The sequence below is a fragment of the Vidua chalybeata genome, chromosome 3 (assembly GCF_026979565.1).
Source record: "Vidua chalybeata isolate OUT-0048 chromosome 3, bVidCha1 merged haplotype, whole genome shotgun sequence".
Taxonomy (NCBI): Eukaryota; Metazoa; Chordata; class Aves; order Passeriformes; family Viduidae; genus Vidua; species Vidua chalybeata.
Genome location: NC_071532.1, coordinates 42885495 through 42903277, shown reverse-complemented (window position 1 = coordinate 42903277; position 17783 = coordinate 42885495). Strand labels below are relative to the sequence as shown.

At 39.4% G+C, this 17783-nt stretch overlaps 1 long non-coding RNA gene across 1 annotated transcript; it reads right to left on the bottom strand.

Annotated features, from left to right (window-relative positions):
- Nucleotides 1–2487: 2487 nt before the first annotated feature.
- Nucleotides 2488–16800, bottom strand: LOC128785648 (uncharacterized). The gene is made up of 3 exons (XR_008429960.1): nt 16731–16800; nt 7615–7750; nt 2488–2721 (listed from the first exon to the last, which is right to left on the bottom strand). It is a non-coding gene; the product is annotated as an uncharacterized LOC128785648 (long non-coding RNA).
- Nucleotides 16801–17783: the final 983 nt, after the last annotated feature.

Genomic DNA, 17783 nt, shown 5'->3' with positions numbered 1-17783 from the left:
TTAAATTTCCAAACATTCAGTTGAGCCAATTAGCTGTAATTAATTAAAAAATGCAGGATGTTAAAGTTTTCTCAATTGTCTTGTTTCTGCTGCTTAGCAGAAGGAAGAGATATTTTGCTTTCACTTGAGTAATGTGAAAATTACAGTGACATCTGGATTGCATAACTTTTCCAATTTAAGGTTGAAGAGTGTTTTTCAGTATATCAGTTGCTGGTCTTAGTTGCAAAATAAGTTTTGTTGGTAGGTAAAGCTCTTAAATGACAGTTGCCTTTGTGTATGAATGCAGCAAGAACTGGTAGTCAGTGCTACCCATAGGCAAAATGTCTTTTCCCTAGCAGCTGGATTACTGTTTCTGATTTCTGACCAAATCATAGACTCCTGTAATCTAGCAGTAGGTGCCCTTGGAGGAGCTCATATTTTGTCTTCTTATGCGGTAGGATGTGCCACTTTGACAGACATTAGATAGGAGCAGGAGCTGTGAATTCTGAGTGTTCCTAGGGAGCTCAGAAACATACCTTCACTTACTTCCTTTTATATGTTTTACACTGGACACAGCAGCAAGGCAGGGAATTTTGCTTTCTACACAGATTATTTCACTGGTGACATGTCCCTCGAGTTTCTTCTTCATCTGTGTTTTCATCTTCTCCTTAGTATCAGAAACGTTGTCCCAATGGGTCGCTGATTCTGCAAGGCTTTTAGCAGTGGCTGGAACAGGAAGCTGAGGACCAAGCAGGCCCTGCACTGCACAGGGGCCAGAAGCTTTGGGCAGCACTTAGAAAGAAAACTGAAAGGTGCATGGGTTTGTTACCTCCAGGCTCCTCTGTCCCTCAGAATGAGATACCAAGTTTTCCTTCATGCCTGGCTGAAGATGATGTCTTAAGAGTAGAAAGACAAAGTCAGTAAATCAATATCAGATTTAGATGAGCCAAGAGCACAGGAACCTTACGTGGCTGATGACCTTTTCCTTTCCATGCCCACTTGGTGGCAACTTGTCAAGGCCTTGCAGATGGAGCTTGGCCACAAACCACTGCTTGAGGAACCGTGCTGACAGCACTTAGCACTCAGCTACAAGAGATTGCCTGCCTTGCACATTGCACCAAAATGTGTCTCACTCTGCCAAGAAAACGCCTCACATATCTAAGGCATTCTAGAAGCAGTAATACCATACACGTTCTTGTTGATAAAGACACTGCTAGTCACTGTTAAAGGAGTCCTTCTCATGACTTGTCCTGAGTACACCCCTACCCCTTTTTTCTGTTGCAAAGGAAGAGCTGGAAACCAGGGCTTGGCTCCCTTTCCTTTGGCTGCCTCAGATGTGGCTCCCATCCTCATGCTGAGTTTTCCTGCAGCCTGCAGTCTCTCTCTCACTTCCTTCACTGAACCTGATCCCAGCCATCACCCGCAGGCCCTGTCCTGGCCCATCCTCAGCCCATCACCATTCCCAGAGAGGCACCAATGCCCCCAGCTGTCCTGCTGCTGGCTGGGGGGTATGATGGGCTCTTGCTGCTAAGCCCTGCCCCAGAGGTCCCCCATGGGGATCCCCCACCTTCCCCAGGAAGCCCCTGGCCCCGATTGTCCTCTCTTACTCAGGTGTGCTTCTACTTTGGCTCCAGCTCTTGCCTAGTCCCTTACTGGTGATTTTCAGACCATTTTGCCCAGCAACCATGCAGCGTGGGTTTTTCCTCTCCCCGGCTGCATGCGGCTCTTGGGAGCCCGGCTGTGGCGTAACTTCCACGTGCTGCCGGGGTTTGCTGCCGCGGGTTCCCGGACACGGCTCCGTGTCTCGGGCGCGTGGGCTGGCCAGCCTCTGTTGCCGTGCGCTAGGGACCCGGCAAAGAGGAAGGAATTTGTCCATTTACTCCGTGCTTGGCAGGAACGGTTTATTGGTCACGTGGCGCGGTTCGATGGAAAGACGCGACCGCCCCCGGCACTCGCATGGGAGAAAATGGCGTCTGACTGCCGGCGGGATAGGGCTTTATGGAGGGGCGGGGCGAGAGGATCCACGGCCTGCTGGCCAATAGGGGCGGCTGCCGTGGCGGTGACGCCAGCAACAGCGACCAACCAGAGAACCCCGCAGGGGCAGGCACTGAGCCAGAGCGGGCTGAGCGGGACCGTGTGGCTCGGGGCGGCCAGCACGGGGTTTCCCGGGGCCGGACGGCAGGGTGGTTACAGGAGCGGCACAGGGGTAAGATCCGGCAACAGGCAACATGGGGCCAGAAACCGCGGGGGGGAACAACGCGGGGGAAACGCGGGATTACAGCACTTGACTTATTTTAACATAAATTAAAAACCCTAATCTAAACCCAAACTCCGGGATGCAACACAACCATTACCGTTCTGCCATGCAGTATTAAATAGTACATTACCATTGTTCTAAAGAAAGCAACAACATTATGTATTCATCTTTTTGTAGATACATCTGTAAGGAAAGATATACAAACCCAAAAATGATCACAGACAACAGTGCCACAGATAATGCTGTGTTTGGCAAAGAGTACTTTTGAGATTTAATTTGCAAAACAGAGACAGTCAGCAGAAATCAGGAAGGGGAATGCCATGTTTCTCAGCAGGTAAATGGCAAGTGGATCTCGACTGGGCTCAGAAAAGGAAGTGTTGACTGCTTACAAAGCACACTTCGTTCACTGTTACTGGTTGCACTGGGTCATCGTTCGAATTAGGTGAGCAGGAATGCAAGACTGGCCTAAAAGCTTTTTAGTCGTACTGGAAAAAAAATGCACATAATGATGAATATTAACTACACATATCTGGAAAGTTTTTTCAGCATCTGCAGATTACTTGAATTGCAGGCTTTCAAGCAACTTGTGGTCCTCCCATGATTCTTTCAAAACATTCCAGGCAATGTTTGTGTTTATGATTTATTGTTAGATATAAAAACAGCTACAGATTCAGGTCAACTATCTTGGAATCCTATAACAGTACAGAAGAAGGAATCAGGAAGGCATAATTGATGTCACAGGTCTCTGCAAACACCATCAGTATCACAAGTTCCAATGTTGTTCAGGGAATTAGCAGGCCTGACATGGGATATAAATCCAAGATTGTATCCCTGAAAGTCTTTGCTCCTGCTGCTACACAAGCTTGTGCACAAACTACAGGGGCTGACTCTCTAGAACTCTGTAGGAATGCCACATTCTCCTGAGGAGGTGTGGAAGACTGTCAAGGTAGTTCAGTGCCTAAATCACTGTAACCATAATTAAAGTAATAGATGTTTCTTTGTCTAAAAATATTAAGAACCTTAAGGACCATAAGGGCTCAACTCCATTGCGCATGTCACAAATACCGGGAAGCCACTTAAAATAGCCACAACTGTGACTGTTACTTTCTTTTAAAACCAATCTCTTTTATAAATGCCATGGGTATTAAAAAAAAGGCAAACAAATGAAAAACAATTAAAAAGCCAAGGCATAGCATGTAAAAGGTGTAGTTTTACTCTCTTCCAGTATATATAAGGATGGAAATCCTACACCAAGCAGTGTTTGGCACTGTTATTTTCTGTGTTAAAAAAAAATTGAAAATAATATTAAATAACATAAAGCAGAGAGAATAAAGCAAGGGAGCTTTATGTCCTATCTCACAGAACATGTCACAAAAACAGGTGTAATATCTCATGCAGCATGTAACAGGGAGTTGTATTTTAGAGTTCAAGGAAAAATGGGCAATGACTTTCTTTGTATAAGATTCTTGCATAGAATGTGTGTGAATAAAAAAAATATAAAATTGAATTCTTATCCTACTTGCTCAACTGGTCTGAAGATACTGTGGAAGTTATTTCTAATGAAGCTTGTGACTTCATGAGAAAGCTGATTAATTTCCCAGCATTCATTTTTATTGCTGCTAATGAGCTATTCACAAAATAAAAGTTAAAATACATTTTCTTTTCTCTGTGACCATAACAAATTCTGAACAGGTATTGACAACCACACAAATCTTTCACTTAGAAAACGATGAGTATTTTAATGTCAGTTAATGTAGACTCAGAAAGTGAAATTTATCTCCTGACTTAACTGTAAAAGTGAATGTTTACACTACTTATATTCAGGAGATAAAGAGTGACACCTCCAAATGATAACTGATCTCACTTATTTTAGGTATCAAGATCAGAACAGGATGAATCATACTCTGGAGTTACTTGTCTGCTGCACTGACAGTATGGACACCCTATACAAGTAGCTTGGGGTAGATATTTTTTTTCAAATGGCTAAAGTTACATACAACTAATCCCATCCCAGATCAATCCTATCAATTGTGTTTGGCATCAAATTAGAATCATGCAAGTGTATCCATAAAAACAGGATCTATATAAAGTTTCAATATACTTAGCACACACAAATGTTTTCTTGATCAAAACTGAAGTGAAATACTTCTCAAAGTAATTTCAGAGGTCTTTGTTGATCTCAGATCAATTTCATTCAAATGTTACCTCAAACTTTTAATGCTGTTCTGATTTTTCCCCCTGTAATTTTTTGTCTTAACTTCTTCCACCCTCTCTGAGTACCTTCATTTCATATGTTCCATTCTGAGTTGTCCTTTCTTGTTGAATCATATTTGAATGTTTGCCCCCTTTTCAGCTACTCCTTTCTTCAAGGATCTTAAATCATACTTAAAATCAGTCCAGTGGCTTCTAGCCCAACAACTCTGAGCCTTATGTGTGTCCCATATTATATTTGCTTACTTTACTGAAAAATACATGTTTTACAACTCTGGGAAAGATTACTGAAAGATTTTATAAGTCTATAAGAGTAGTGAACCAATTTTCCAGTAGCAATCCATGGAGTTTCTATAAAAGAGAGTATAAAAGGGGTTCTTTTAAATATTTTTTTCTTTAGGAACTATGAAACAGAAATTAAAAGAAGCCAAACACAAATAAAAAGACATAACCTAGAAATTTGAAATGCATTTTTTCTCTTAGGACTAGCTGAGGAAAAGGAGCATACCAGGGTTCTTCAATATTGTACATACATCTTCTCTTATTCAGATATCAGTGTGAATTTGAATGTCTTTAGGAACCTGCAAACACTCCTTGAGGTCAATAAACGATTCATGTCCCTGTATCTACACTCTGCATGTCCCTGCATGTCCATACATTTACTGTGGAGTGGATGCTTTTGTCTGTGTTTTTATTAATGCTAATCACAAGTTGGTCTGACCTCTTCAGGGATTGCCATGTGATTAAGATAATGAATGTATCATTCACAATTATTTTTTGGTTAGAAGGGAAAGAAATTTTGTTCCACAATAACTGCTTGATAGATTTGATTTGCATATTTGACTTGTGGTCATTTTAGAAAACATTACAGACATATGAAGGCTTCTGGTAGTTGCTAGTTAGCTGGAAAGCCTTAGGCAAAAGTGAGCTGTTGTCACAAACAACTGAAAAGACATCTCAAATGGTACTAGGCACAGATAACCAAATTTGTTTCTTGTAATTTTTCAATCCACTAATCTATGTCTAGATTAATCTAGATGTCAGCTACACTGCTTCATTTTGCTGTCAGCCAAGATAAATATTTTTGGGATGAGCTGCACAGAACAGGGTAATGGAAAATTGTTTGGAGATATTATGAAACTAAAGAATAAAAGATGATTAAACAAATCTCAGGCATTTGTAATGTGTTCAAGGATAAGATCCAAAAAAAAGTATGTAAGCATACAAATTATCATTTATGTTCTTAACTCCAAGATAAAGAAACAAACACCCTCTCTAGCTTTCTGAGGTGCCTAAAGGCCAAAATGCCTAAGTTTTTTTTCACAGATCTTCCTTAAGTACCTCAATTAGTGCTGCTTTCCCTATGCAAAAGGGATGCTCTCTTTGCCTGGGCTGAGCATGGAAGCAGCTGTCCCATGGCAGGGAGTATGACACACTGATAAAGTGACCTTGTGCACCCAACATGCAAGGACCCAAAGAGATGTAGAGAAACAGATTGGGGAATGGGAGGGAGGAGCTGTAGCCATGGACATTTTGACCAAAAAACATGAGTACACTTAGTCCAGGTGATCATTTTTAAAGAGGAACAGCAAAACCAAGAAAAATTAATGTAATCATAAAGTAACATCTCATGACTGACACTGAAAAATGCGAGGAAGCTGGTAGTGTGTGGATCTACTTTTAACATGTGTAGTGACGCAAAAGCAAATACTTGCTTGACATGTTACTAATAATGAATGCACTTTGCAGTACTGCTCTGGCTTTGAAGAATTTTTCCTGAATATATTTTGGCCTAAGAGTATCAGCTGATATATCATTTATTTTCTTTGGCTCTCTAATGATGCTGTCAATTACGTCATGGTGGAACTTGGGCTACATTATGCTTATGACGTTGAATAGTAGGGCACTCAGGTGCATTGGCTTAGTATTTGATCTGCCCACACACTCATCTGCTCTTTGGGAAATGGTTATGAGGCATGACAAAAGTGCCAGCAGTAAATAAAAACAACGGTGATTTATCCGGCTCCTTTAGTGCTAAGGAAATTGAAAAATTAAAACCTTATAATTAAAATGAAGGCATTCTCACACCTGCATAGAATTATTTTTTTGCTTTGATTATTAGGTTTTTGCACTTCTTCTGCTTCCATTCAATTAGATGTGGCACTGTTTGTACTTGCAAATGGAAATAATTTAAATCATAGTTTAGCAAATCTTCCTTTTCAAATCTGAAGAGCAGATATTTATGGTGATATCCTCAGTACTGAAATTTTCTCATGCTCTGTTCAAAATGAACCTTCCAAGGCTTGTAGAAATGCTGATAATTCATATGTGAAAAAAGAATGTGTCTGTTTCATTATTTAATTAGTTTTGTTTTATAATTTTATTGCTTATTTTTGTCTATTTTTGACCTTTTAGTCTTGATCATAGCCAGTTAACCAGGAACAGAGCATGAACAATGATATGCCAAAGAAAGATACATAATATTTAACACTGCAAAGAAAGATGAATTAGATATAAGAAAGCTTAAGAGAACCAAATTACATTAATCACCCTGTTGGCTGAGGAGGTGTCAGATTTTCTGCAGGTATTAGCACAGAGGAGAATCCCAAGGAGAAACTTACAGGAATGCAGTGATTTGACTTTTAGGGAGGCCCTTCCTTAGAAAAGCATGAAAAACATGAAAAAACAGGAAGAATTAACATATTGTTGGAAATAACAGGTGACAAGGCCAGGGCTCATTAGAAGCAGGAATAGAACTTTCCAGCAACGAATCAAAAATGACAAATATTTTGTCAAAAATGACATCCAAAATAGAGATTGGCTGTGAAGGGCCTGAAAAGGGAATATGCTTAAGCTACAGCTCTTAGAATACAGAAACAGAAACCAGTAAAGGGATTCGAACAGAGAGAGAGAACTTTCAGTGGTTTAAGAAAATGTGGATTTGCAATAGTTGTCCTGGAGCAGCATTGATAGGAAAAAATTCTATTTGTCTAGATGGACAAAAAAAAAATGTTGTATTAATTTAGGTGGGAAATGAAGTTTTAATTTGAGGGGAGGAAAGCTTATAAAAGAGCCATATCTTTGAAAAGCAGAAAGAAACTGCAAGGTTTAGATGCAGTGTGGGTACAAGGAACCAAAAAATAGTCTGAATAACAATAGTACACTACCTGCATGTCTCAGTAACCAGCAGTTTCCCCATTGTGTGCACAGGCTGTGCAAGAGCCAGAAGGAGAGGTTGGAGTGTCAGACTGGCTCCCTGCTTCTTCAACACTTTTATTCCCAGCCACTCTTCTATTTTAAGAACTAGACAGAATTTATTAGATTAAAATCTGATGTTTGGGAGACAGCAAGGAAGATATAGCTTTTATAAGAATTATATCAGTTTTACATCTATTTTCTGAAAACCCAAAGGTATATGTTTAATGAAAGTTAGAAAATATATTACCCTGGAAATACTTATATACTAAACCACTAAATGGCAAGGAGATAGAGGAGTTATTTTATGGCAATATTCATCAAAATAAAATGTTACATATCTTTGGTTTTATTGTCTGATCTTTCCAAACCCATTAATCTCCTGTTCTGCTGCTAAATACAATTACTGTCTGACTAGAAGTAATTTGAACAAAATGTTCTGATAGATGTCTACTAATCATGTCCAGAAATCCCACAACATTCCAAACAGTTGTTTTCATAATGTAGGTGAAAATGTTATATGTTCTTCAGTATTCTCATCATCTTGTCTCACACAGTCACCTCCTCCAGATGTGGCCTGCAGAAGAACTCTTTTGTGCCAGATGTCACTTGCTTTCCTGTACAGGTGTTTTTTAACCTAGTAAGCCCATTGCCAATGTTTGGATCATGAACATAAAGTGCTATATTTAAACCTTAAACTTTGTCTTGTGATACAGGACATTTCAGAACATGTGTTAAAACTAATTATAACCCAAATCTCCAGACTCCTGCAATGGCTTTTGAGATTAATTCCAGTATTTTACCTCACTTTCTAAATCAGTGTAAGCAAAATATCACCCATTATTGCTTTTCTCTTTCAGTAGCATCTTTTGAATAATTTATCGAGATACAACATAATACACTGATTTGTCAATGAAAATTATTTTCCCCATAGCTGCTTTAAAGTGCCAGAAAGCTGCAACCTTGAAGATATATCCTAGCCCCAAATGTTGCCCATGAAGAAGAAAAAATTGGCCTCCTGAATTAGCTTAAGCCTGGAAAAAAAAAAAGATGCCAGGACAATCAACATAGTATGTTTTACAGTGCTTATACTCAGTGTTTTGAATACCCCCTGCCACATTTCTATCACTATATTAAAAAAAAAAATAAAAAGGCAAAAAGGACACATTAGGAAAACCCCCTAATTCAGACATGGAATATTCAAAGGCATCCATGTGTCTTTCATGTCCAGCCAAACTGCAACTGTACATAAGTATGAGGAATGCCCCTGGATACCTTAAAACTTAAGAAATCAATCCACAGCTGCTTCTTATACTGAATTGTGAATTTACTTGTGAACAAACTGTTCTGAGACTACTATTACTTTAGAAGGAATCTAGCAAAAATTCATGTGGTTTCTATTCCTTAAGAGTGATACTGAGTGACAAAAAATAGTTAGAGTTATTGTGAGTTCTACATGCATTAAGTGTTTTTGACTTAAATATGTATTATATACAGAATTTTGGGGGTATTTATGCCCTTAAATATTAAAGTCTACTATGGATTCCCATTTCAATTAGCCAAGAGGTAGCGAATCTAAAGACTAACATATATTTGGGTGGCTAGTGCCAGCCATAATAAAAGAAAGTCATTTTGCCAGGAAGAGATAAAAATCAAGGACTGCTTACTGTTGGTCCAAAACAATGCAATAATGACAGTTTTCCTTTAAACCAAGGGTAGTTCAGCCCACAGTCCTGTCTCCAACAATGGCCATCAGCAAGCAAGCAAGAGTATACAAGCCAACCATATTTGCCAGCTCCCTCTAATATTTTCCAGGCCACCAGATCATTGGCTTCTTTAACCAAATGTAATTATGTATATTTAGGAACTGTCAGTGGATATATTTCTCAAATATGTCTTCTGTGTCCCCTTGATCTGAGGTAACTTTCTCACAATCGCTGTGTGATTTAGCAGAGTTAACAGGTCTGTTGTGTACTCTGTGAAGAAGACCTGTCCCAACCTCTTCATTTTAGATGGGCAGCATGCACTTAGTTTCAGATCTCCCCCTTTAGAATGGAAAAGGGAAACAGTTGTCTGTCCATCCACCCTCTATAAAGCTATTCATGGTTTTTAAAATCACTGTGTCTCCCAAATATGCCAGAGTTGAAGAGACTAATCTTAACTTTTTTGTCCTCATACAGATGCTATCCCTTACCTTTCATCATAATTCAAGCATAATTCAAGTTGCAGGTGACTTTTAGATGTCTTTGGGTCCAAAATCCTGCTCAAGTGTCACCTTCAGTGTTAGGCTCAAGTTGTCATTTTAGTACCTCCAGCAGTGGAGTTTCCACAGTTTCTCTGTGCAACCTTTTGACCCTATTACAACATTCCCCACTCTACATACCCACTTTGAGGAGGGCACCAAAACCTCACACCAAGTTCAGAATGCACTGTAACCTTACAGTAGCATGATGACATTTACCTTGCTCTCTTTTCCACTGCAGAGTACTCACAACACCTGATGCACTTTTCTCTTTGTTTCTGCTACTCCAGAGAGCTGTTTTGGCATTTCCATAAGACCATATTCTGGAGAAGAAAGTTCAAGTCTTCAAGTCACAAGTGGTCAGAGCCTACTTGTGGCTGCTGCAAGGGGCAACTTCTTACCAGATACTTAACATGTGGGATCAACCTAAACAAAGTTTAGGTGTCTGCCCAAAGTTGTGGTGACTTGTCAGAGGTGGTTCTCAAGCATTACCCTGCAGTCAGGAGAGAGATTAGCTCCTCAGGAAATGATTTATTCTACCAGCATCATTGACAGGCCTCTTGTCACACATGTTGAATTGCACTCTGTGCCTCCCTGTTCATTTCTAGGAGATCCTAGTCACACCATTAAAAAAAAAAATAGCAGGTGTGAAAAAAAAAAAACAACAAAAAAACCCACAAACAAACCAAAAATAATTCCTAAACTAGGAACACCTGTTTAATTGTGGAGAATTCAGGGCAGTGTACAACTACTGAAAAATCCACAGCAACCTCTTACTCAGAAACTTTACTTTCACCATGTTGAGTGGACCCACTAACAAATATGTACATGCACTGTGAAAGGAAGCTGTGAAAAAAATGTGTAATGATGTCTGTCTAGGTATGTCTAACATGAGGGAGTGAAAAATATGGCATAGAAAAGTTATAGAAGCCATGGTCTCTAAGCATCTGGCCAGTTTGCTATTCTGCATTCCCTAAGAATGAGCTGAGTATTTTCCATTTTTAAAATGTTAAGTCTACAAGTTAATTGAGTAAGTTACTTTCAACTACCGTAAAACAAAATTTATAATTCTGCTTTCATGTTCCAACTCACAGTAGAGATCAGGGTGTTAAATATCCATGTAAGCTCAAAGGGCCATTCAGCTACTAAAAGTTTCAACCAACTTGCTTCCGTTTACTTCACAAAAAAGTTACAGTTAATAATAACATGGCATGTAGATTTATGATGTGATAATTTACCTAGGTCTCAACTCCTAAATAATTAGAAGCTATCATGAACTGTGCACAAAGGAAAATTCACCATACGAGTATTTTTAATGCATTTTCACAGACTGAATCATCTGTTTTACAACCACAGCTCTCTATAGCTACAAATCTGTTCTACAATTGTCTTTTCCTTATTATGTTGTTTAAAATGCTGAATCTTGTATAATTGCATATGTGGATGCCTAGTAGGAAGACAGTGACAAGTTCTGAATTTGATCTCAGTCTTGACTCATTAAGGTTGTTCCAGCTCTTAACCATCATTTTGTTTACATTGCAGACACAAGCTGAGTCTGATAGACCAAGTCTCTGGACAGCAGTACTTTTTAACTGGAATGCATTTAGGTGCTTCACCAACCAAACAGAGCATATCTTGCAAACCCCACTGTGGACATTTACTAAGGGATTGACTTAATTCACTAATCATTTTCTGCTATAAAGTTGCTTTGTGTCTGCCCTAATGACTGCTTTCAATAAACTGCTGTTTTAGCAAAGCAGTGACAAAATTAAAAGGTCTGAGTTTCTGTGTTAACAGTAGGAAAAAAGAGGAATTGACTAATTTTACTAAAAGCACCAAGCTGGAGGCTCTGGGAAGGAATTCTGGAAGCATGTTTACTGTGCTGCATTAATTATTGAAAATTCTTAATTAAGATTTTCTAGCCTTGGTTAGAAATTGGTTATTTCTGATTTGCAAATCTTTTGAGATGCCAATTTTCAGATGGTACTTTCATTAAATAGCTCTAGACCCTATGTTTTCAGGGCTTTTTTTATTTGTATGTTATGGAAATATTTTGGGAATAGTTACTTAAGGTTTTATGGATAAACATTGGTGAGTTGCAGTAGTGCCACCTATGGAAAATCAGGAAAATATCAGAAGAAAGCTATAGTGACTAACCTCAGGCATGTCCATTTAGGACAATTGCATTTTAATCACCTTGAGAAACAGTATTTAGATTTGTGTAAGAAAAAAAAAAAATAAAGCTCTACTCTCTTCCAGTAGAGGGAAAAAAAGAGGGGAGAATAGAATCAAAAAGATTCAAAGCTAAGTACAAGCAAGAACTAATAATGCTCTTCATCTGAGTTGTGAAAAAAAGACCAAACTGCACTCAATCAGTATTGTGTAGAGACTGTGATTTTGACACCTGGATCCACTCCCTGCGCTTCAGTGACTTGATTGGGTGGGTCTGTGCATTTGTGTAGAGAGCACACAAATTTCCTTCATCACTTCAAAGTAAAAGAGCTTCCTTTATTTTTATTTTGTCCAGTTAATTACAATTAAGTAGGAAAAACACTCAATCGAGCTAGCAAAATGAAGAGTGCTGCAAATGAGTGGTGTCAGGTTATATTCACATGTGGCCCAGGGGAAGTCAAGCACACAGAAATGAGCATGAGCTCTCATAGCATGAAGGTCTGGCATGCTCAGTCTGCTTTTGTTTTTAAAAACAGTCCTTAATTAATAAATACTATCGGAAGGTGTTTTCTTTACAGCCACTAACTACATATTGGGAACTGATCTTCATCTTTCAGAGAAGACAGCATTGTTTTGAAAAAAGAAGAAGGAACACCTAATCCTTAGTGGTCTAGACAACAGTATCTTTACACATATGCGGTTCTTTATTTGCAGCATTGGTATTCTTCCAAGAAATGTAATTTCATGAAGATTCATCTCAGAAGACTAGCTATTCCTTCCTCCCTATGCTTTCCATATGGCATTTTCAGGGCTGCCTGGAATATGTTACTGCAAACAAAACACAAACATAAACCTCTGTGTGGCCTCCACCATCATTTTTCTTCACTATTAGTTGAAAGAGCTCATAGGTACAACTAGCTGAAATAATTATCTTACAAGATCAGCTTTTACTTTGGTGGAATGACAGTGAAATTATGGCAAAAGTTAACTTATTCAGCTTTCAATTTAGAAGCTTTTCAAAAGAAAGTATGAAAAATCTCTGCATACTCAAATACTGTCATAAAAAGAAGGTTGAAAGGGACCCCTAAGAATTATCTTGTCCAATTCCCCTGTTCAAGCAGGGCTTCCTACAACCAGTTGCCCAGGACCAAGGATGAAGACTACACAACCTCTTGGGGCAGCCTGTGTCAGCACTCAGTCACACCTAAACTGAAAAATTTAAAGTTTTTCCTGATATTCTCCTTTTACTTAATTTATTTTCTTCCTTTTTAAGAAGAGGCTTTTAATGATACTTAGCTAAGTTTTGTGGGCAAAAAAACCAACTCTGTAGGATCAAAGTTTTCACAATAGGCTGAATTTAAAAGTGCTCATGGATTTCTAGCAAATTTCAGGTCAATAAAAGTCACAAGGTAAATATATTATCTGGATTTTGAAGATATATTGTCCCTGACAGGGCAATTAATATTTTTTTCTTTACCATATTAGTACAGGGAGGTAGAATTTATTGCTTCATTTATTGCTTCATTTCATAAATGGTGGAGGAAATCACGAACAATTACAAAGCAGCTACAGAGAATCCCTTCCTGGATCCCAAGGTAAAGTTAACAAACAGTTTTCTTATTGCATTTTGGTGCATTTGAATTTATGTGAAGTAAGTAAACTATTTTAGCAATTTTTCTAATTTCAATAAATTTATCTCCAAAAAGAATGTACATTTGGGGGTATTTTTAAGTAAGCTAGAGTTTCATAGTCCTAGAAGCACATGGAAGTCAAGGCACACAATGTACTGTACTCCTTCAAGAAATTTCTTACTTAAGAAGACATTTTATTATTAACAAAATGTGTTTGATGTGTGGACCTTGAGCAGATACACACTTTTCAAAACTTAATAAATTATATAGACTCTGTATTCTTTAAAATGCTGTTCCACCCACTGTCATGCTCAGAGACAACTGCAACAAATGACATACCTTCCCTTTAAGGTTCCCTGATTCATTGTCTGTCAAAACAAAGGCTAAAACATTCCACAGCTGAAGATCTTTTTTTCTGAGACTGCTCAAGTCCCTCTAATTTTCCTTGAGAAGACACAAATGCAGCAATGCAGGAAAAAAGAAATGCACATTCAGCAAGAAGTAAGTTCTATAAGCCAACATCAACTATTTGATTTGGATGCAGAAATGAAGGAAATGGCATACAGCTAGCAAGGCAATTGACTAAAAATTAACCAAAAGTTTACTGGAAGATCTTATTCTTTAGAGAAGCTGAAACCATTGAATATTTTCCTCATAAAATGACAAGGTGATTTGTCATTGCTTTAGCAAAGATGCTATTTGTAGACATGAAACTATGGCAGAGACATAAGGCATAAAAGATTTTCTAGGACTAGTCATACACATATCCTGTACCATGGGCAATTAGTGCAATAAATTTTAACCAAATATTAATTAACAACTAGTTGGCATATGACTATGACTGACAGGTGCACTCAGCTGGGTTAAAAACTGGCTGGATGACTGGGCCCAGAGAGTGGTGGTGAATGGTGCCTCATGGAGTTGGTGGGCAGTCTCTAGCAGGGTTAGGCAGGGCTCAGTATTGGGCCAGTCCTATTTAGTATATTTATTGATGATCTGGATGAGGACATCAAGTGCACCCGAGTAACTTTGCAGACAACACTAAATTAGGCGGGTGTGTTGATCTGCAGGAGAGTAGAAAGGCTCTGCAGAGGAATCTGGCATTGATGGGCTGAGGATAATTGTATGAGGTTCAACAAGGTGAGGTGTTCAGTCCTACACTTTGGCCACAACATCCCCAGGCAGTGCTACAGGCTTGGGACAGAATGGCTAAAAAGCTGTCTGGTGGAAAAGGACCTGGTAGTTGACAGCAGCTGAGCATGAGCTAGCAAGAAGGCCATTGGTATCCTGGCTTCTGTCAAAAATAAAGAGTCCAGCAGGACCAGGTCAATGATTGCTCCCTGTACTCAGCACTGGTGAGGCCACACTTCAAGTATTCTGTGTCCAGCTTTGGGCTCCTCAGTTCAGGAAGGCCATTGAGGTGCTGGAGTGTATCCAGAGAAGGGCAATGGAGCTGGTGAGTCATTTAGAGAGGGAGTCATCTGAGGAGTGGCTGAGGGAGCTGGGGTTGTTTAGAACCTGAAGAAAAGGAGGCCCAGGGAAGACCTTGTCACTCTCTACAACAGCCTGAAAGGTAGTGAGGGGTTGCCCTTATCTTCCAGGCATCAAGAGGTAGGACAAGATCAGCCTCAAGCTGAGCCAGCAGAGGTTCAAGATGAGAAGGAATTCAGGAAAAGTTTCTTCATGGAAAGGGTGAAGTCCATTTTAAGCAATGGAACAGGCTACCCAGTGAGATGGTGGAGTCATCAACTCCAGATGTGTCCAAGAAACAATTGGACATGGCACGGTGGTTTAGTTGACACGGTGGTGATCAACCATTTAGGTGACACAGTGGTGATCAAGGATGGACTTGATGGCCTCTTTTCTAACTGAAATGACTATGCTTCAAATGTTTCACCACAGTTTTGAGCATCTTAGACTGAAGACGACTGAATGATTAGAGAAGGGTTCACCTGAGGGCTAAAGAAGGCTGTTAAAAGTCTTCAAAGCAAATAGCTTCAGTTTATGATTCATCTGTATCATTTGATGGGGAAAATACTGCTGCTGCCTGTCCTGAGCATCACTCCTAGCTACATCCTTCCCTGACTAATTTTTGCATCTTTGATCCAGCATTTCTAAATGCATTAGAAGAAAATAGTATTGCTGCTGAGTATGAACCCTGAATTCTCCAGAACCTCTGCTTCACAATCATTTAAGAATGCTAACTGGCAATCAAAGAAAAACAAATCAGTACTAAAGGTCAAAAAAAGCATTTGGAAAAGTATGGTATGTAGTGTTCTAAAATGAATAAAATTAGCTTTCTCACTTTTCAATGAAATATTTGCAATAATACTGCTGCTGACAACATCAACAAAGCCTTAGCCTTTTAAATCTGTTCTTTTTTAAATCTGTTTCTTAATTTGTGAAACAGAATCTTCCTCAGCCTTAGTGACTCACCCTAATACGTGATTTTATATGTGATAATATGCAATTATGTCATTTTGGATTGCTATAATTTAACTCACACCAGAATGTGGCACATAATATGAAGACTTAACCCATTCCAAACCAAGACACCTTTAAACAGTCACAGAATCACAGAATCAACTATGTTGGAAAAGACCTTTGAGATCATCGAGTCCAACCTGTGACTTACCATTACTTTATCAGCTAAACCATGGCACTGAGCACCTCACCAAGTCTTTTTTTAAACACCTCCAGAGACAGTGGCTCAACTACCTTTCTGGGCAGCCAATTCCAATGCTGGACCACTCTTTCTATGAAGATTTTTTTTTCTAATATCTAACCTAACCTTTGCCTGGTGCAGCTTGAGGCTGTATCCTGTCCTGCCACTGGTCACCTGGGAGAAGACACCAAACCCCGCCTGACTACAACCACATCTCAGGCAGTTGTAGAGAGTGATAAGGTCACCCCTGAGTCTCCTTTTCTCCAGGCTAAACAACCCGAGCTCCCGAGCTCCCAGCCCCAGTTGCTCTTCATAGGGCTTTCCTGAAAATACCAAAAAAAATGGCAAGTTTTTGGGGAAAAATAGTTCATAACTCACCTCAAGTGTCATTCTTTGCAGAAAATATTACTGGGAGAGGCCAAGGCCAGGAGATCTGTGCCCCGTGCACAGTCCTGGGCTGTCCTAATATAAGCACAGAGAGCAGAGGGGGTCACATGCCCTGCAATACCCACAAAAGTAAGTGTCCTTTGAACAGCTCAGCCTTATCATGAACCTAAATGTGTTTAAAACATAAGAGCCTAGCAAAGCCGGTAATGAATGAGAGACTTGTGCAGGAACAGGAAAGGGCTGTTATCATAGGGAACGAGTCTCTTGGAAATGAGACTCGCTCAGCAAAAAATATTCTGCTTGAATCCAAATTTCAATAGAGGACATTGTTCAAGTAACAAAGGTTCTCAATATGCAGGACTTGTTTTTACTAGGATCAAGGTCTCTGTACTATTCCAGTTTGGCTGCCTCAACACTGCCTTTGATTTTGTCTCAGAAAAGCAGTTTCCCTCCAAACATTTTTTTCTGCAGCTGCAAACTAAGGCTGTTGATTTAATTTTTCCAGACATGGCATATCTTCTTAGTCAATCATATGAACTGCTATTTCAACAGATATTTTTGAGGACAAAATGCACCCTGTACTGCCTTTCTGTAGGAAAATATCAAAATATCGTGTAAAAATTAAAATAAAATCACAGAGCTTATAAAATCAAAGTCCAAAGACTTATAAAGGGGAAGGGGATGGAGGGGGGAAGAGAAGGGGGAGACAGGGGAGTAGGGGAGTGAATTCACAGAATTTTTGTGTCTGCCCAGCTACAAAAGCAGAAAACATGAAAAGGAGCTTTAGCATGCTGCACAAAATGGACACTTCTTAAAGCAGTGTAAGATGAGAACAAAGGTAGCAGCAGCCTTGTGGCCCCACACTTCAGACAGAAGTGCAATGAAGTTTGGCAGGAAACTGAGGCACTTTCCACTTAATGCCTAACAGAAGTGATCTCTGTCTGCTTCCAGAAAGCCTTCTGAGGGACTCTCAGTAGCTTCGTGAAATGCATCAACAGCTTTCAATGTTGGACTGCATTGCAAGTCCAATTTATTTTTAGCTAG